General features: G+C 46.5%; 1 protein-coding gene across 2 annotated transcripts in view; it reads left to right on the forward strand.

Annotated features, from left to right (window-relative positions):
• Positions 1 to 13,568: 13,568 nt before the first annotated feature.
• HVCN1 (hydrogen voltage gated channel 1) overlaps positions 13,569 to 18,060 on the forward strand; it is a 67,968-nt gene continuing 63,476 nt past the window's right edge. Inside the window, exon 1 of one of the 2 annotated variants that reach the window (XM_077292803.1) lies at positions 13,569 to 13,711. The gene's annotated coding sequence lies outside the window, so the exon portion shown is untranslated. Of the gene's footprint in view, positions 13,783 to 18,060 lie in introns of both variants that reach the window. The other variant, XM_077292794.1, reaches the window with a different exon arrangement.

An 18,060-nucleotide genomic window follows, 5' to 3' on the forward strand; every position in this document is an offset into this window, starting at 1 on the left:
CTGAATGAGTCCATGACAATGGCTATCCAGATCGATAGGCGTCTGCGGGAGCGCAAACCTGTGCACCATTTGGCGGTGTCTACTGAGAAGACGCCAGAGAATATGCAATGTGATAGAATTCTGTCCAGAAGTGAACGGCAGAATTTAAGACGAAAAAATGGGTTGTGCTTCTATTGCGGTGATTCAACTCATGTTATATCAGCATGCTCTAAGCGTACTAAGAAGCTTGATAAGTCTGTTTCAATTGGCACTTTACAGTCTAAGTTTATTCTATCTGTGACCCTGATTTGTTCTTTATCATCTATTACCGCGGATGCCTATGTCGACTCTGGCGCCGCTTTGAGTCTTATGGATTGGTCCTTTGCCAAACGCTGTGGGTATGATTTGGAGCCTCTTGAAACTCCTATACCCCTGAAGGGGATTGACTCCACCCCATTGGCTAGTAATAAACCACAATACTGGACACAAGTAACTATGCGGATTAATCCGGATCATCAGGAGATTATTCGCTTTCTTGTGCTGTATAACCTACATGATGTGTTGGTGCTTGGATTGCCATGGCTGCAATCTCATAACCCAGTCCTTGACTGGAAAGCTATGTCTGTGTTAAGCTGGGGATGTAAGGGGACGCATGGGGACGTACCTGTGGTTTCCATTTCATCATCTATTCCCTCTGAGATTCCTGAATTCTTGACTGAATATCGTGACGTTTTTGAAGAACCTAAGCTTGGTTCATTACCTCCGCACCGGGAGTGCGATTGTGCCATAGATTTGATTCCGGGTAGTAAATACCCTAAGGGTCGTTTATTTAATCTGTCTGTGCCTGAACATGCTGCTATGCGAGAATATATAAAGGAGTCCTTGGAAAAGGGACATATTCGTCCTTCGTCATCTCCCTTAGGAGCCGGTTTTTTCTTTGTGGCTAAGAAAGATGGCTCTTTGAGGCCGTGTATTGATTATCGGCTTTTGAATAAAATCACGGTTAAATATCAATATCCGTTGCCACTGCTGACTGATTTGTTTGCTCGCATAAAGGGGGCCAAGTGGTTCTCTAAGATAGATCTCCGTGGGGCGTATAATTTGGTGCGAATTAAGCAGGGGGATGAGTGGAAGACCGCATTTAATACGCCCGAGGGCCACTTTGAGTATTTGGTGATGCCTTTTGGTCTTTCAAATGCCCCTTCAGTCTTTCAGTCCTTTATGCATGACATTTTCCGTGATTATTTGGATAAATTTATGATTGTGTATCTGGATGATATTTTGATTTTTTCGGATGACTGGGACTCTCATGTCCAGCAGGTCAGGAGGGTTTTTCAGGTTTTGCGGTCTAATTCCTTGTGTGTGAAGGGTTCTAAGTGCGTTTTTGGGGTTCAAAAGATTTCCTTTTTGGGATATATTTTTTCCCCCTCTTCCATCGAGATGGATCCTGTCAAGGTTCAGGCTATTTGTGATTGGACGCAACCTTCTTCTCTTAAGAGTCTTCAGAAATTTTTGGGCTTTGCTAACTTTTATCGTCGATTTATTGCTGGTTTTTCTGATGTTGTTAAACCATTGACTGATTTGACTAAGAAGGGTGCTGATGTTGCTGATTGGTCCCCTGCTGCTGTGGAGGCCTTTCGGGAGCTTAAGCGCCGCTTTTCTTCCGCCCCTGTGTTGCGTCAGCCTGATGTTGCTCTTCCTTTTCAGGTTGAGGTCGACGCTTCTGAAATCGGAGCTGGGGCGGTTTTGTCGCAGAGAAGTTCCGATTGTTCCGTGATGAGACCTTGTGCCTTTTTCTCGCGTAAATTTTCGCCCGCCGAGCGGAATTATGATGTTGGGAATCGGGAGCTTTTGGCCATGAAGTGGGCTTTTGAGGAGTGGCGTCATTGGCTTGAGGGGGCTAGACATCAGGTGGTGGTATTGACTGACCACAAAAATCTAATTTATCTTGAGTCCGCCAGACGCCTGAATCCTAGACAGGCGCGCTGGTCGTTGTTTTACTCTCGGTTTAATTTTGTGGTGTCCTACCTGCCGGGTTCTAAGAATGTTAAGGCGGATGCCCTTTCTAGGAGTTTTGAGCCTGACTCCCCTGGTAACTCTGAACCTACAGGTATCCTTAAGGATGGAGTGATATTGTCTGCCGTTTCTCCAGACCTGCGGCGGGCCTTGCAGGAGTTTCAGGCGGATAGACCTGATCGTTGCCCACCTGGTAGACTGTTTGTTCCTGATGATTGGACCAGTAAAGTCATTTCTGAGGTTCATTCTTCTGCGTTGACAGGTCATCCTGGAATCTTTGGTACCAGGGATTTGGTGGCAAGGTCCTTCTGGTGGCCTTCCCTGTCTCGAGATGTGCGAGGCTTTGTGCAGTCTTGTGACGTTTGTGCTCGGGCCAAGCCTTGTTGTTCTCGGGCTAGTGGATTGTTGTTGCCCTTGCCTATCCCGAAGAGGCCCTGGACGCACATCTCGATGGATTTTATTTTGGATCTTCCTGTTTCTCAGAAGATGTCTGTCATCTGGGTGGCGTGTGACCGTTTCTCTAAGATGGTCCATTTGGTTCCCCTGCCTAAGTTGCCTTCTTCTTCCGAGTTGGTTCCTCTGTTTTTTCAAAATGTGGTCCGTTTGCATGGTATTCCGGAGAATATCGTTTCTGACAGAGGAACCCAATTCGTGTCTAGATTTTGGCGAGCATTCTGTGCTAGGATGGGCATAGATTTGTCTTTCTCGTCTGCTTTCCATCCTCAGACTAATGGCCAGACCGAGCGGACGAATCAGACCTTGGAGACATATTTGAGGTGTTTTGTGTCTGCAGATCAGGATGATTGGGTTGCTTTTTTGCCTTTAGCGGAGTTTGCCCTCAATAATCGGGCCAGCTCTGCCACCTTGGTGTCTCCTTTTTTCTGTAATTCGGGGTTTCATCCTCGATTTTCTTCTGGTCAGGTGGAATCTTCGGATTGTCCTGGAGTGGATGCTGTGGTGGAGAGGTTGCATCAGATTTGGGGGCAGGTAGTGGACAATTTGAAGTTGTCCCAGGAGAAGACTCAGCTTTTTGCCAACCGCCGGCGTCGGGTTGGTCCTCGGCTTTGTGTTGGGGACTTGGTGTGGTTGTCTTCTCGTTTTGTCCCTATGAGGGTTTCTTCTCCTAAGTTTAAGCCTCGGTTCATCGGCCCGTACAAGATATTGGAGATTCTTAACCCTGTGTCCTTCCGTTTGGACCTCCCTGCATCTTTTTCTATTCATAATGTTTTTCATCGGTCATTGTTGCGCAGGTATGAGGTACCGGTTGTGCCTTCCGTTGAGCCTCCTGCTCCGGTGTTGGTTGAGGGCGAGTTGGAGTACGTTGTGGAAAAAATCTTGGACTCCCGGGTTTCCAGACGGAAACTCCAGTATCTGGTCAAATGGAAGGGATACGGTCAGGAGGATAATTCTTGGGTGACTGCCTCTGATGTTCATGCCTCCGATCTGGTCCGTGCCTTTCATAGGGCTCATCCTGATCGCCCTGGTGGTTCTGGTGAGGGTTCGGTGCCCCCTCCTTGAGGGGGGGGTACTGTTGTGAAATTGGATTTTGGGCTCCCCCGGTGGCCACTGGTGGAATTGAACTGGTGTGCATCATCCCCTCTGTTCACCTGTTTCCATCAGGATGTGGGAGTCGCTATTTAACCTTGCTCCTCTGTCACTTCCATGCCGGTCAACATTGTAATCAGAAGCCTTTCTGTGCATGTTCCTGCTGCTAGACAACTCCCAGCTAAGTTGGACTTTAGTCCTCGTTTGTTTTTGCATTTTGTTCCAGTTCACAGCTGTAGTTTCGTTTCTGTGTCTGGAAAGCTCTTGTGATCTGAAATTGCCACTCTGATGTTATGAGTTAATACTAGAGTCTTAAAGTAATTTCAGGATGGCGTTTTGATAGGGTTTTCAGCTGACCATGAAAGTGCCCTTTCTGTCTTCCTGCTATCTAGTAAGCGGACCTCAATTTTGCTAAACCTATTTTCATACTACGTTTGTCATTTCATCTAAAATCACCGCCAATATATGTGGGGGCCTCTGTCTGCCTATCAGGGAAATTTCTCTAGAGGTGAGCCAGGACTATATTTTCCTCTGCCAGGATTAGTTAGTCCTCCGGCCGGCGCTGGGCGTCTAGGGATAAAAAACGTAGGCAACGCTACCCGGCTACTGTTAGTTGTGCGGCAGGTTTAGTTCATGGTCAGTTTAGTTTCCATCCTTCCAAGAGCTAGTACTTATGTTTGCTGGGCTATGTTCTCTTGCCATTGAGAACCATAACAGGTGTAACTTGCTTGCAGTTTTGGCATTTGTGAATGCTATGGTCCTTTTATTCAGACAATTAATGGCAAAATGTCCTGAGCCCCCACAATAGAGGCCTAAATTCTCTGTATGTTGCCTCCCCTTTCTCTACCACAGAGAGGGGTTTACGGATTACATCAATTTGCGTAGGTTCAGGCACAATTTCCATTTCCTGTTGGTTTTTTAATGCAGATTGAGTAAAGGAGTAGTTAGGGTTGTTTCCAGATACTCACAGTCTTTTCTGTCTTCGTTCAGTGAGTCTCTGATAAATTCAGATGCACAATTGAATAAAGTCCTTTAAATTATATCAGGGGTCTCGACCCTTGCAAGTTCATCTTTTAATAGCTCTGATAATCCTCTTCAAAATCGACTCCTCAGGGCAGCTAAATTCCATGTGGTGTCTTCCACCCAGGGCAGAATTCGGAGGTATACTCAGCTACAGAGTGCCTCCTTTTATGTAGGTTAAGCAATTTGGTTTCAGCTGTAGCACAATGATTCGGGTCATCAAACACTTGATCCATAGCTGTGATGAAGGAAACTAAGTCATTAAGGAGGTCAGAATTATTTTCCACATAAGATGAGGCCCATGCAAGAACCTCATCAGTCAGGATGGGAGACAAGGGGGCAGGATGGGAGACACAGGAGCAGGATGTAAACACATGGTGCAGAATGGAGACATGGGGCAAAATGGATACAAGGGGCAGAATGGACACAAGGGGCATAATAGAGACAAGCAGGCAGGATGGAGACATGGGGGCAGGATGGAAGACACACGGTGCAGAATGGAGACACGGGGGTAGAATGGAGACACAGGGGCAGAATGGAGATATGGGGTCAGGATAGAGACACAGGGGCAGGATGGAGACAAGGGGCAGGATGGGAACAAATGGGGCAGGAATATTGAGCAGGATGGAGACAGATGGGGCAGGAATATGGGGCAGTATGGAGACAGATGGGGCAGGGTCATGGGGCAGGATGGAGACAGATGGAGTAGGGTCATGGGACAGGATGAAGACAGATGGGGCAGGGTCATAGGGCAGGATGGAAACAGATGGGGCAGGGTCATGGGGCAGGATGGAGACGGATGGGGCAGAATCATAGTGCATGATGGAGACACATGGCGCAGGATGGATACGATGGAGACAGATGGGGCAGGATCATGGGACATATAGGGCAGTATCATGGGACAGATGGGGCAGGATCATGGGACAGATGGGGCAGGATGGGGAGATCATATGGGGGCAGAATGGATACTCATGAGGGCAGGATGGAAGATCAGCCAGGAATGAGATACATGGAGCTAAGATTAGGGATATTATTACCATAGGGGCTAATTAAGGGATATTATTACTGAAGTGATTTATTTATTTTATTTTTTGAGGATACTGTTTTAAATGGGGTGGGAGCGGTCCTGTTACTGTGTAGAGCGACACTGTTGCCTTTTTTCTTCATCTGGCGTAGTGTAGAAGTTGGGAAAAAATTAAGTAATGTGTTCTGCACATGGAGCTCTAGATAACTGTGTTATTTCCTGCAGAGATGAGCCCTGGCAGGAAGAAGTGATGGCGGTCTGTGCTGGATGAAGATGAAATCAAAGATGAAAGCCTTCTAGAACATCTAGAGACATCACTGGGGAGTCAGTGTTACCTGTACACTGACACTGTACACTTTATACTATATACAGAGGTCCTGTGTACAATGTCACCAGTGATCACTGTATTACCTTTACACTGAAACTATATACAGGGCTCCTGTGTATATTGTCACTGGTGATCACTGCATTAACTGTACACTGACAATGTATACAGAGCTCCTGTGTTTAATGTTACTGGTGATCCCTATATTACCTGTACACTGACACTATATACAGAGCACCTGTGTATAATGTCACTGGTGATCACTGTATTACCTGTACACTATACACTATATACAGAGCTCCTGTGTATAATGTCACCGGTGATCACTGTATTACCTGTACACTGACACTATATACAGAGTTCCTGTGTATAATGTCACCGGTGATCACTGTATTACATGTACACTATACACCGGTGATCACTGTATTACATGTACACTATATTCTATATACAGAGCTCCTGTGTATAATGTCACCGGTGATCACTGTGTTACCAGTACACTGACACTACAGAGCTCCTGTGTATAATGTCACCAGTGATCACTATATTACCTGTACACAGACAGTGCATACTAAGTACAGATCTCCTGTGTATAATGGCACTTATGGTGATAGTATTGTGTTTTTTTTTATTAATGATCAGTATTGTAGTATTCAGTCACTATGTGGTGGTAATATGTTGTCCGGCCATGGTGTGGTGGTATTTGTTCCTTGTATGTGGTATTATTTGTCACCATGTGGTGGTAATATGTGGTCTGGACATGGTGCAGTGGTATTTGTCTCTTGTATGTGATATTATTGGTAATTTTAAAAATTGAAAAATAAAAATATACCTAAATTATTATTGTATATTTTAACAAATGTTTAATAGGTTAGAGTAGAGTAGGGCCCAGCCAAAAGAGTCTAACTTGTCATGGTGACAGATTAAAAAAATCTTTTGGCCAAAACAAGAGCTGCTGGCTATATGTGTGATCTGGTGATGGGAACTGTTAATGTGTGATTGGTGAGAAGTGAAGTTTTTCCAAGAGAGAGCGGTGGAATTGAGGACAGTTTGAGGGGTGGAGGCGGGGCTGGGGTGGAACCTGGGTGGAGCCTCAAGGGTGCCCCGAAATTCTTAGTGGCAGACCTGCGAGTATCTGAGTTAGTACAATACTGTCCAGGGAGCTGAATAGCTCAGAGGGAGAAGCAGCTGCCTGGTGCACAAGAGCTGCTGGGTTCAAGTATTGACAACTGCTTTCTGTATCAGCTCTAAGACTTCTGCCTCTAGGGTTTGTTGTTCTGCTGGGGAGGACCGAGAGGGAGATACCATGAACCTCTCTTGCGGGATTGATAGGAACTCCATCTTTGGCTCAGATCTTATAGGCTAAGAATCTAATTACTCCCCGATATTTCTTTCCAGGCAGGGAAGAAGGACTAAAGCCCCCACCACCACCTAGGCTGGAAGTCATTGGCAAGGTTTTTTTGAATCTTGGGAGGAGTTTCGGAACATGAAACCTCTACTTTTCTGTCATCCCACTTGATCTGGTTCAGGCAAACCTTCTTTTACTGAAGGAACGCTTGTAGGATGGGACGGACAAGCTAGGAAACCTCTTCTTGTCATCGTCAGCCCTCTCTAGAATTTCATCGAAAGCCAGGCCAAACAGGTATTTTCTCTCACACGGAATGGCACACAGCTTTGATCTAGGCTGGATGTCCTCTGGCCAGCATTTCAGCCATAAGGCTTTCCAGGTTGCGTTTGAAAGGATCTCGCTGCCAAGCAGACCGAGTCCGCTGAAGCGTCTGACAAAAAAGCCGTGGCTCCTCGCATCAATGGGACAGTGGACAGTATGCTGTCTCTAGATGTTTTATCCTTTAGTTGAGTCTCCAGCTGGTCCAACCAGACCATTATGGACCTGGAAGTACACATAGCAGCCACCGCTGGTCTTAGGGCTCCCGACAACATCTCCCAAGTCCCTTTAAGAAAGGTATCTGCTTTCTTATCAAGCGGGTCTTTTAAATTTTCCATGTCCTCAAAGGGTAGAGAGGATCTCCTAGAAGCCTTTGCAGCGGTAGCATCCAGCTTTGGGGCTTTATCCCAGTATGATGATGAAGGTTCATCAAAGGGATATCTCCTCTTAATTGCCCGGGGAAAGGAGACTTTTATTTCTGTTTTTTTCCACTCCATTTGTATCAAGGCGCAGATCCTTTCATTAAAGGGAAATGATCTACATCTCTTTTGGTCCAATCCCCCAAACATGATGTCCTGAACCGATCTTTCGGGTTTGGACTCTACTATCCCCATGGTATCTCTAACAGCTTTAACAAGCTTGTTCATCTGATCTATAGTGAAACAGAAACGACTTGACTTGTCGTCTGAAGAGGAGGAAGTTGATGAAGAAGATTTGGAGTTGTCATTTTTTTCTGAGCCACTATACACCTCTGACTCAGGGGACCAAGCTCTTCTATTCTTCTTTCCCCTACGGACCTCTTCCTGGGAAAATAATTTAAGGGAATCTCTAACTTCCGCCCTGATGATAGATTTCAAGTTAGTGGAAAAAGTAGGGGTCTCGAATGGTACCGGATTATGAGGGGGACACATATCAGACGAAAGACCATCTGGGGAGGCTGATCACTCGTTCATTCTGCTGGAGCTCTTCTGACTGGATCTACCTGCAGAATCTCGTCTCTCACAGACACGGCCGCCTCCATCACCGCTATGGGGTTGAGGCCAGTTTGTTTTCTGCTGGGGCTTCCCAATGAGCTTCTGCTGCACAAGCTTCCGAAGCTCAGGTGTCTACATTCTCCTGGAGGCGATAATGAGCAAGGAAGCACAGAGCCATGCCTTTTGCCTTTTAAATGCTGAGCCGCCCCTCCAGATCCAGTACCCCCAGAACTTCCGGGTCACCAGGACACAACGCATGGTCTTTCCGACATGTCACCAGGGCGCACCCTGGTCGCATGATCAGAGCGCGCCCTGGCCACATCACTTGGGTATGCTCTGGTCGCGTCATCAGGGCACACCCGGTCACGTCACCAGGCACACCTCGGCGGCAACATCGGACAGCACTCCAGTCGTGTCATCAGAGCGCGCCCACGCTGCGTCATCAGCGCATGCCCCAGCCGTGTCTACCAGGTATCTGAGTTTTACCTGATCTTTCTTCAGACCACAACAAAGCTGGCTATCCTGCAGGGATACCACTCACCTGCATCCAAACACTGTTGTGAAGTCCCCCTGGACCCACTGTGGTGCCGCCAGGAACCCGCACTAGCCGAGGCAGGGAACTACCGCTGCGTGAACTGATGGGCCAGACTTGGGAAAACAACTCCAACTTCCACAGATTTGCCAGTAAGAGGTTCCCCCATCAAGGACAGGAAACCAATTGATGCATGGGTGAGGTGCCACCCTTTTATGTCTGTAGGTTTCCTGTCCTTGAAGGGCGGACCCTTTCTCTCGTGGTGCTGTCATTGGTGATCGATAAAATAAAAAATCAAATTTTTCCCACAAAAATATTCTTTTAGCTGCAAGTTTTATTTTTGTAACATGGGATCACTTTTGTGCACTTCAGCTGTTCTGGCACTTTAGGGGCTCGCTCTCCCAGTGGTCATGGCTCCTGCAAACCATAACAGTAATATCTGCACTATAATATAGTGCTCCTTCACTTAGCTTTGCACAGTACGTTGTAATGCCCAGTATGCTGTAGTTCCCCTACTGGAAACATGCACCCGTAAATTAGACGGACTCTCATCGCTAGAGAAATACCAAACATGTGGACGCTACATTTCTTTTGGGAGGCGAGGAGCCATAGTGATTTTCCAGAGCTTTTGTGCTACCAGTAACGTGGATGCCCCCTATAGTTCTGTTAACAGTTGAAGAACTAGTGAGGACTTGCTTTTTTTGTGTTTTTGATTTGAAGCTTTTATTAGGAACATTTTACACAAAGCTTAGGATCACATTTATCCTGCACTCTACACTGAGCACTTTCATCTGGGTTTCCATCTAAATTTCTGAATGACGTAATTTAGATGACACGCCCGACCGGTCCATTCACTATAATTAGGCCCCCTGATGAACGCTCTGCCGAAACACTTGTCAGGGTAGACGCATGTCCATTACAGCCACGGTACATATAGTAACGCTTGACCGTAGTTTTTACTACATGTAATTACATGTAATTACATGCTATACTATTACTATTTTGTTATCCTGGGGAATAAACTGATCAATGATAATATGATAAACTGAGGCTGTGCCATTGTGCACTGACACTCATTTATACCCAACATTAGGATAATATGGTGACGCTTGACCCCAGGTTTTTAGTATCCATTATTTTTAATATAAGTGTTATTATTATTATACTGCTACCCTGGGGTCCTGGGGAATAGACTAATCAGTGATCATTTAATAAACAGAGGCTGTGTCATTGTGCACTGACATACTGTATGTATACACAACATTAGGATATTTGTTAAATATTTATTGGTATGTACCTGTATGCGATCTGCCATCATTTTCTTATCATGTGTGTATATTTTCCCTCCTCTTCCCCATCCCTGATCCTTCAATAAACTTTTGCATGTTTGTATATTACATATGCACATCATATTGTTCTTTTCTATTTGTTTGCTCTAATGTGCTATTTAGACAATTTGTCCTATGTTCAAATTAGTCAAATTACATGAAGTGCATATGAACTCGAGCGTGGGAAATTTTCCAAGGCTCCAGTTCATGAGTTCATCCACCAGAGGGCACCTCACCGCAACTCAATGTGAGTACAGATCACCCAGCTTTCATTCATTCCCCGGGGGTTACAGGCACGAGCGAGTGCTTTAGCGCAGCTCCTGCCTGTAAATTGAGATAACCCCTTCAGATGGATTACCTCGTGGGACGTGACAGGTCATCAGAAGGTATGTATATTGTGGGTTTATTATTTTGCCAAGCGAGGGTGTTCAGATGGATTGAGAGAGCAATAAAATATTAAAACAACCTGTGTGTTTATTTCATTAAAATACTTTTTAATAATGTGTGTGTGTTTTTTAACCCTTTCAGATAATTGGATTAATAATGGATAGGTGTCATAATTGACGCCTCTCCATTATTAATCTGGCTTAATGTCACCTTCCAATAGCAAGGTGGCATTAAACCTTCATTACCCCATATCCCACCGCTACAGGGAGTGGGAAGAGAGTGGCCAAGTGCCAGAATAGGCGCATCTTCCAGATGTGCCTTTTCTGGGGTGGCTGGGGGCAGATGTTTGTAGCCACGGGGGGGCCAATAACCATGGACCCTCTCTAGGCTATTAATATCTGCCCTCAGTCACTGGCTTTACCACTCTGGCGGAGAAAATTGCGCGGGAGCACACGCCAATTTTTTCCGCGAATTAACCCTTTATTTTAGCAGCTACAGCACCCAAATTTTGCACATACACACTACTAACATTAGTAGTGTGGAATATGAAAAAAAAGGGGATATGAGATGGTTTACTGTATGTAAACCATGTCTCATATCATGTCGGGTTTGTGAAGGAGAAATGAAAAGCCGGCAATTGAATTACCGACTTTTCACTAACACCGCTGCGTATTTCTCGCAAGTCACACTGCTGGTCCGTGTGGAATCCGTATTTTTCTCGCCCCCATAGACTTTAATTGGCGATTTTTTTTGCGCAATATGGTGACAAACGATTTTCTACGGCCGTACAAGACCGTATATTACGGATGCGTAATATACGGCAGATAGGAGCTGGGACATAGGGAATCATTGGGCCGTGTGAATTTCTCCGCCTCCTCCATTGCTGGGGTCCGCTTATAACGCACATCACTCGGATGATATCCGAGTGGTGTGCGCTGTCTCACTCGCACCCATAGGCTTATATGGGTGCGAGTGAGCCCAGAGTATTCCTCGGTCCGAGACAATCGCAGCATGCTGCGATTGTCTCGGACCGAAGAAAACGGCCGACAAAAAGTCGGCTGCTGGGAGCTGCCCCATATGTTAACATTGGTCCGAGTGCAATGCGATTTTTTATCACATTGCACTCGGCCATTTAAAACGCCAGTGTGACATCGGCCTTAGGGGTTTAAACTGCCAGGAGTGTTGTGGACACTGTTCCTAGCAGAGAGAGCCGGGTATCAGCTGTGATAAACACCCAGTGTCTGAGCACAACTCTTGAAAGTCCTTCCCATCCATGACGTATATATGCTGAAAATGTTGTAGGGGATAAAAATGCTGCTTCCAATCTGCACGAAAAATGCATCAAACAAGGCTACGTTCCACGATGAGATTTTGGAGCGTTTTTGAGTATTTTTGCTGCCACAAAAACTCATCTTCTTACTGTTCCAGCAGGGCGGATGGAATTTTTAGGGTATGTTTCCACGGTTAGTATTCACTCATTCATTGGACGCTGTGTACAGCCGCAGCGTCCAATCCGCAGCGGCCAGATGTTACAGCATAGTAGATGGGATTTTATGAAATCCCATCTCCAGTATGCCTGTAGGGAGGCGTCCCCGTGTAACCGGACATGCGGCACGTCTTTCTAGACCGCAGCATGTCTATTTCTTGTGGATACGCTCAGTCTCGGCAAGATAAATATCACTGTCCAATTAAAGGATGCGGTGATTCCACATGGTTCAATGAACGCATGCGGAATCACTGCCCATACAAAAGCCGGCAGCGCATTGGACAGAGCTGTGTCTGTCCAAAGCACTACCAATCCGGACCGTGGAAAGATCTCATGGCCACTGTGCTTTTTTTTATTCTCAGCGTAAACTGACCTGTGGTGCATGTTTCAGATTTGCAGCATGTCCATTTCTCTTGCGGGTACAAATGTAAACCTAAGCGGAAATGTATCAAAAACGCATCTAATCTGCAAATAAGTGTGTCAATAAAGTTTTGTTAAAGCCAAATACCAGGTATTACAAACAAGCAGATGTATTTATAACCCGACACTGCAAAAAGAGGCAAAAATCGCAGCTTAAAAAACCCAATAAAAACGCATATTAAAAAAAACGCACACAAAAACAATGAAAAACCCGGAAGTAACCTAATCTAAATAATAGGAGCAGAAACGGCACACAAATTCTGCAGATCAAAAATCTTTAAGTGGAAAAGGCATCAAAACCACAATAAATATTTTTGCAAAAATGAAAGGTAATTGTTATTGCATATTTTGTCTTTTGACCCATGTTTCAAGCTGAAAAATCCACACCTGCTTCTAAAATACACGTGATTTTTGCTGACATTTTGTGAGGCATTTTTTTCTGGTGCGGGTTTTGATGCTTTACTTATAATTTGGGGCGTACTGATAACGTGCAGCGTTTTCATGTTTCTTCTGCAAAAACCTCACAGAAAACACCAGAAAAACCTATGTTAGCAGATTTGGGATATGTGCACACGTCGGATTCAGTCAAAAACTGCACCCAGAACATGAAAATGCGGACTCTGCGCAAAAACCGTATGAAGGACTAAAACTGCTGCATTTATCTGAATGGGGTAGCTTTCCAGTCAGCACGTGGATTTCTGAACCAGATGGCAGAAACGTCCATGAATAGTCCCCAACAAAGTACTTCTGCTAAACGCACAGAAAACGCACCAGCTACACAAGACTGCACAGACTTGAGTGAGAACAGCAGCTTTTGTGCTGAGAACACCCTGTGATATAACTGCACTCAGCCTGTGCAGCAGGAAGCCAGAAAGCATCATGTGCTGAGGAAAATCCGCCGACTCAGGAATCAGGGAGGCTCTGAGGGAACTACTTGTTATCTGTACCAGGGCGTCACATTACAGCGGAGGAAGGAAACAACTGGGATCAATCCGCCGCGACTTAAATGGTTAGTGAAGTTTGTGAGTGAGAAGTCAGACAGCGCGGACTGCGGGCACCTAGCGCCACCTCTGCTGTGCGGTGAGTAGGACCAGCTATGGCCCCCGGAGTGCTGACAGAAGCCAGAGCTCAGTGGCGGGTGTTATCCAGCTGTGCACTTACTGCTGTCTCCATGGCAAGTCCTGGCATCCTGTGCTCTGTACACGGCATCTGTGCTCGCATGCATTCTGATACCAGGGTCATTTTCTTCTGCTTCTTGGGCTATGTACACACGTTGCGGATTTTGCTGCGGATCCGCAGCGGATTGGCCGCTGCAGATTTGCAGCAGTTTTCCATGCGTTTACAGCAGGGCCGGTTTTAGGCAAAGTGGGGCCCTAGGCAAAGTTTAAAATGGGGCCCCAAATGCTAACATATTGCACATCATACAGAAGCATTTCGGTTTCGGTTTAAATGCGCTGATCTCAGGCCGCTAAACGAGTGTGATCGACAATACTGAAGTCGTTGGACGCTTGTTTCCCGGCCTCTTTCCACCATCTGAGAAAGAATGAAGGGGACAGAATCATCACTTAGATCACTAACAGATCACCATACAGTATCATGTTATCAGCAGCACATCTACAGTTTATACTGGCGATGTGCTGCTGAGAACAATGATTTTTATTCCGGCATAAACAATCCAATCACCCAATGAATATGCAGCATTTTGCTTGTTTAGTATATTACACCCCATAGTCCTCCATATATTATAATGTGCACCTCAGTCCTCCATATTGTGAAATGCACACCCCATAGTCCTCCATATAGTATTATACTCTTCCCATAGTCCTCCATATCGTATAATGTGCCCCATAGTCCTCCATATAGTATACAGCAGAGCCCCCAGTGGTGCACAGCAGAGCCCCCAGTGGTGCACAGCAGAGCCCCCAGTGGTGCACAGCAGAGCCCCCAGTGGTGCACAGCAGAGCCCCCAGTGGTGCACAGCAGAGCCCCCAGTGGTGCACAGCAGAGCCCCCAGTGGTGCACAGCAGAGCCCCCAGTGGTGCACAGCAGAGCCCCCAGTGGTGCACAGCAGAGCCCCCAGTGGTGCACAGCAGAGCCCCCAGTGGTGCACAGCAGAGCCCCCAGTGGTGCACAGCAGAGCCCCCAGTGGTGCACAGCAGAGCCCCCAGTGGTGCACAGCAGAGCCCCCAGTGGTATACAGCAGAGCCCCCAGTGGTGTACACCACAGCTCCCCTCCCCTCCCCTCTCCTCGTCCAGTAAAAAGAAAAAAAAAAACAAAACACAAGCTCCTCACCTCTCCACACGTGCCCGCGCTGCTCCTGTGTCAGCGGCTGCCGCTGCTCTGCCTGGGACACAGTGAGTGCGCTCGCACCCGCTGTGTCAGAGGCAGAGCGGGCAATGATGGTAGAGGGGGCGTCAGGTGACGCTCTCTCCTCCATCATTGCTTTGAACTGTACCGGCAGACGCCGGTACAGTTCAATGCGGCGTGGGAGTCGGCGCTGGCGGCAGGCGGGCCCCCTGCCTCACAGGGGCCCCATAGCGGCTGCGTGACTTGCCGCTAGCTGGGGGCCCCTGGGGGAGTGGGGGCCCCTGGGGGAGTGGGGGCCCCAGGCAGCTGCCTGGTCTGCCTGCCCCTAACGCCGGCCCTGGTTTACAGTACCATGTAAACCTATGGAAAACAAAAATCCGCAGTGCACATGCTGCAGAAAAAACGCGCGTAAATGTAGCGTTTTTTATTCCGCAGCATGTCAATTCTTTGTGCGGATTTGTGCGGATTCCGCAGCGATTTACACCTGCTCCATAATAGGAATCCGCAGATGTAAAACCGCAGGTGGAATCCGCAAAAAAAAAAACACGGTAATTCTGCGGATTTACCAAAATCAGTCTGGAAAAATCTGCAGAGTAATCCGCAGCGTGTGCACATAGCCTTAGAGTTTTATACTTCAAAATTAGTCAGATAAATTAGCAAGTTATTAACAAGTGTCATGGTGACTGGAAAGCCCACTAAAGGTGAGATGGCACCCAGTGGTCAAAAATGGCCAAATATGCAGCACAGAAAAATCTGCACTGTGAAATGTGCAGATGGAGGGTCTGTGTAGGCTTAAGGGCTTGTGCCCATTAGTCTTCTAGATGCTGGGCATAGATGCAGAGCTTTTGAAGCAGGACACTTCAGAGAACTTCTGGCTGTGTGTTCACTGAAAAAAAACAAAACACACGCATCTGTGAAATTGACAAGTTGACAAGCAGGGTAGCACTGAGCTGCGCAGTACAGGACACATCTTTAATAAGCTCCATAGCAAGTGATCGTCCCTATAATTGCCCTATGGACCATTTGTGATCCATTAGAGTATGTGCACACAGAGTTTTCTAAGGGCTTTTGGAGTGAATCAACTCTGAAAATTTTTTTCAAACGCATTGTTGTTCAGGTTTTTGAAAATGTATGTCACTTCTAGGAAACAAATTCCTTGAGAATCCCCCACCTTAGAAAGAAGAAGTGGTTTCCAATAGAAAACTTGTAATTTTTGATCTCCACGAGAAGGAAAACTGTGTGTGTACATAGCCTTATTGTGACAAGCTGGGCACCACCAGAGGATTCCTTGGCACTGTGACCAGACAAACCATTCTTGTGAGCTACAGATAAAGTGACATCACACTGCAGACACATAGAAGAGGGAGCCCCACATCAAACCCAGGTCTCACCAGCCTGACCCAAGTGGGTTCTGGGCATCAGAACTGGCATCAAAGTGGGCAGACAGTCGATTTAGGCCATTTGAATAAGTAACTGGTGTTTTTAAGGGGTGTATTCTTAGTGTGAGATCAGCGGCGCAAAGTAATTTAAAGGGAACCTATCACCCCCAAAATCGAAGGTGAGCTAAGCCCACCAGCATCAGGGGCTTATATACAGCATTCTGGAATGCTATAGATAAGCCCCCGATGTATCCTAAAAGATGAGAAAAAGAGGTTCGATTATACTCACCCAGGAGCAGTCCCGGTCCGGTCCGATGAGTGTTGCGGTCCGGTCCGGCGCCTCCCACCTTCATAGGATGACGTCCTCTTCTTGTCTTCACACTGTGGCTCCGGCGCAGGCGTACTTTGTCTGCCGGGCCTCTCTGACCTTTCCCGGCGCCTGCGCACTGCAGTACTTTGCTCTGCCCTCAACAGGGCAGACAAAGTACGCCGGAGCCGCAGCGTGAAGACAAGAAGAGGCTGTCATCCTATGAACATAGGAGGCCCCGGACCGGACCGCGACACCCATCGGACCGCCCGCCCAGGTGAGTATAATATAACCTCTTTTTCTCATCTTTCAGGTAACATCGGGGGCTTATCTACAGCATTACAGAATGCTGTAGATAAGCCCCTAATGCTGGTGAGCTTAACTCACCGTCGATTTTGGGGGTGACAGGTTCCCTTTAACCCCTTAAAAACATCAGTTACTTATTTCAAATCTGTGAAAATTGTCTGTTTGCCCACTTTGATGCCAGTTCTGATGCCCATAACCCATTTGGGCCAGGCTGGAGGGACCTTTGATGCAGGGCATCACTATCTGTGTATTCTTAGTGTGAAATGAGTGGAACAAAGTCATTTAACCCCTTAAAAACACCAGTTACTTATTCAGATGGCCAAAATCGACTGCTTGCCCATTTTGATGCCAGTTCTGATGCCCAGAACCCATTTAGGCCAGGCTGAAGACACCTGGGTTTGATGTGAGGCTCCCTGTTCCACAGTATATGTCTGCAGTGTGATATCAGTGGCCCAAAGTCATTTAACCCTTTCATTAACGCCCTTCGGTGCCCACTTTGATGCCCATTTTTGTGTCAGCTTTATAATTTTTTTGGAGCTTTTTTTTTTTTGTGTATTCACATCAGGGCCTCTCACTGCATTGTATGTTATTATTGTGATACTTATTTTTGGTTGTTAAACAAAAACAGAAAAGAAAAAAGTGTATCCGTTAAAATCGGACGCTACACAGTGGCTCCACATGGCAGTCGTTTTTTTTTCCTTTGCAAAAGAAAACACAAGGGGTCATGTCTTTTGAGTCTTAAGGCCGGGGTCACACAGCCGTTGATTCTCTCATGCAGTTACTCAGCTCAAACTGTCAGATGAGAGAATTGTATTACAGGTGGGGAGATGACGGAGAACTTAATTTCTCCATTGTTTCTATCCATGGATGTCGTTCTGCACCCGGATGTCAGTCCGATGAGTCACAGGCACCCATAGACTTGTATGGTTCGATTATCTTTTGCACTTTCATGATGTTGCATGATGTTTGTTAAATTTGCCTCATCTTTAAACAAACCTCCACTGTCTAGAACTATTTCCCTAGTTTTTGCACAACTCTTCTACTAGAGTGATATTTGA

This window comes from Ranitomeya variabilis, chromosome 1 (genome assembly GCF_051348905.1).
Source record: "Ranitomeya variabilis isolate aRanVar5 chromosome 1, aRanVar5.hap1, whole genome shotgun sequence".
Lineage (NCBI taxonomy): Eukaryota > Metazoa > Chordata > Amphibia > Anura > Dendrobatidae > Ranitomeya > Ranitomeya variabilis.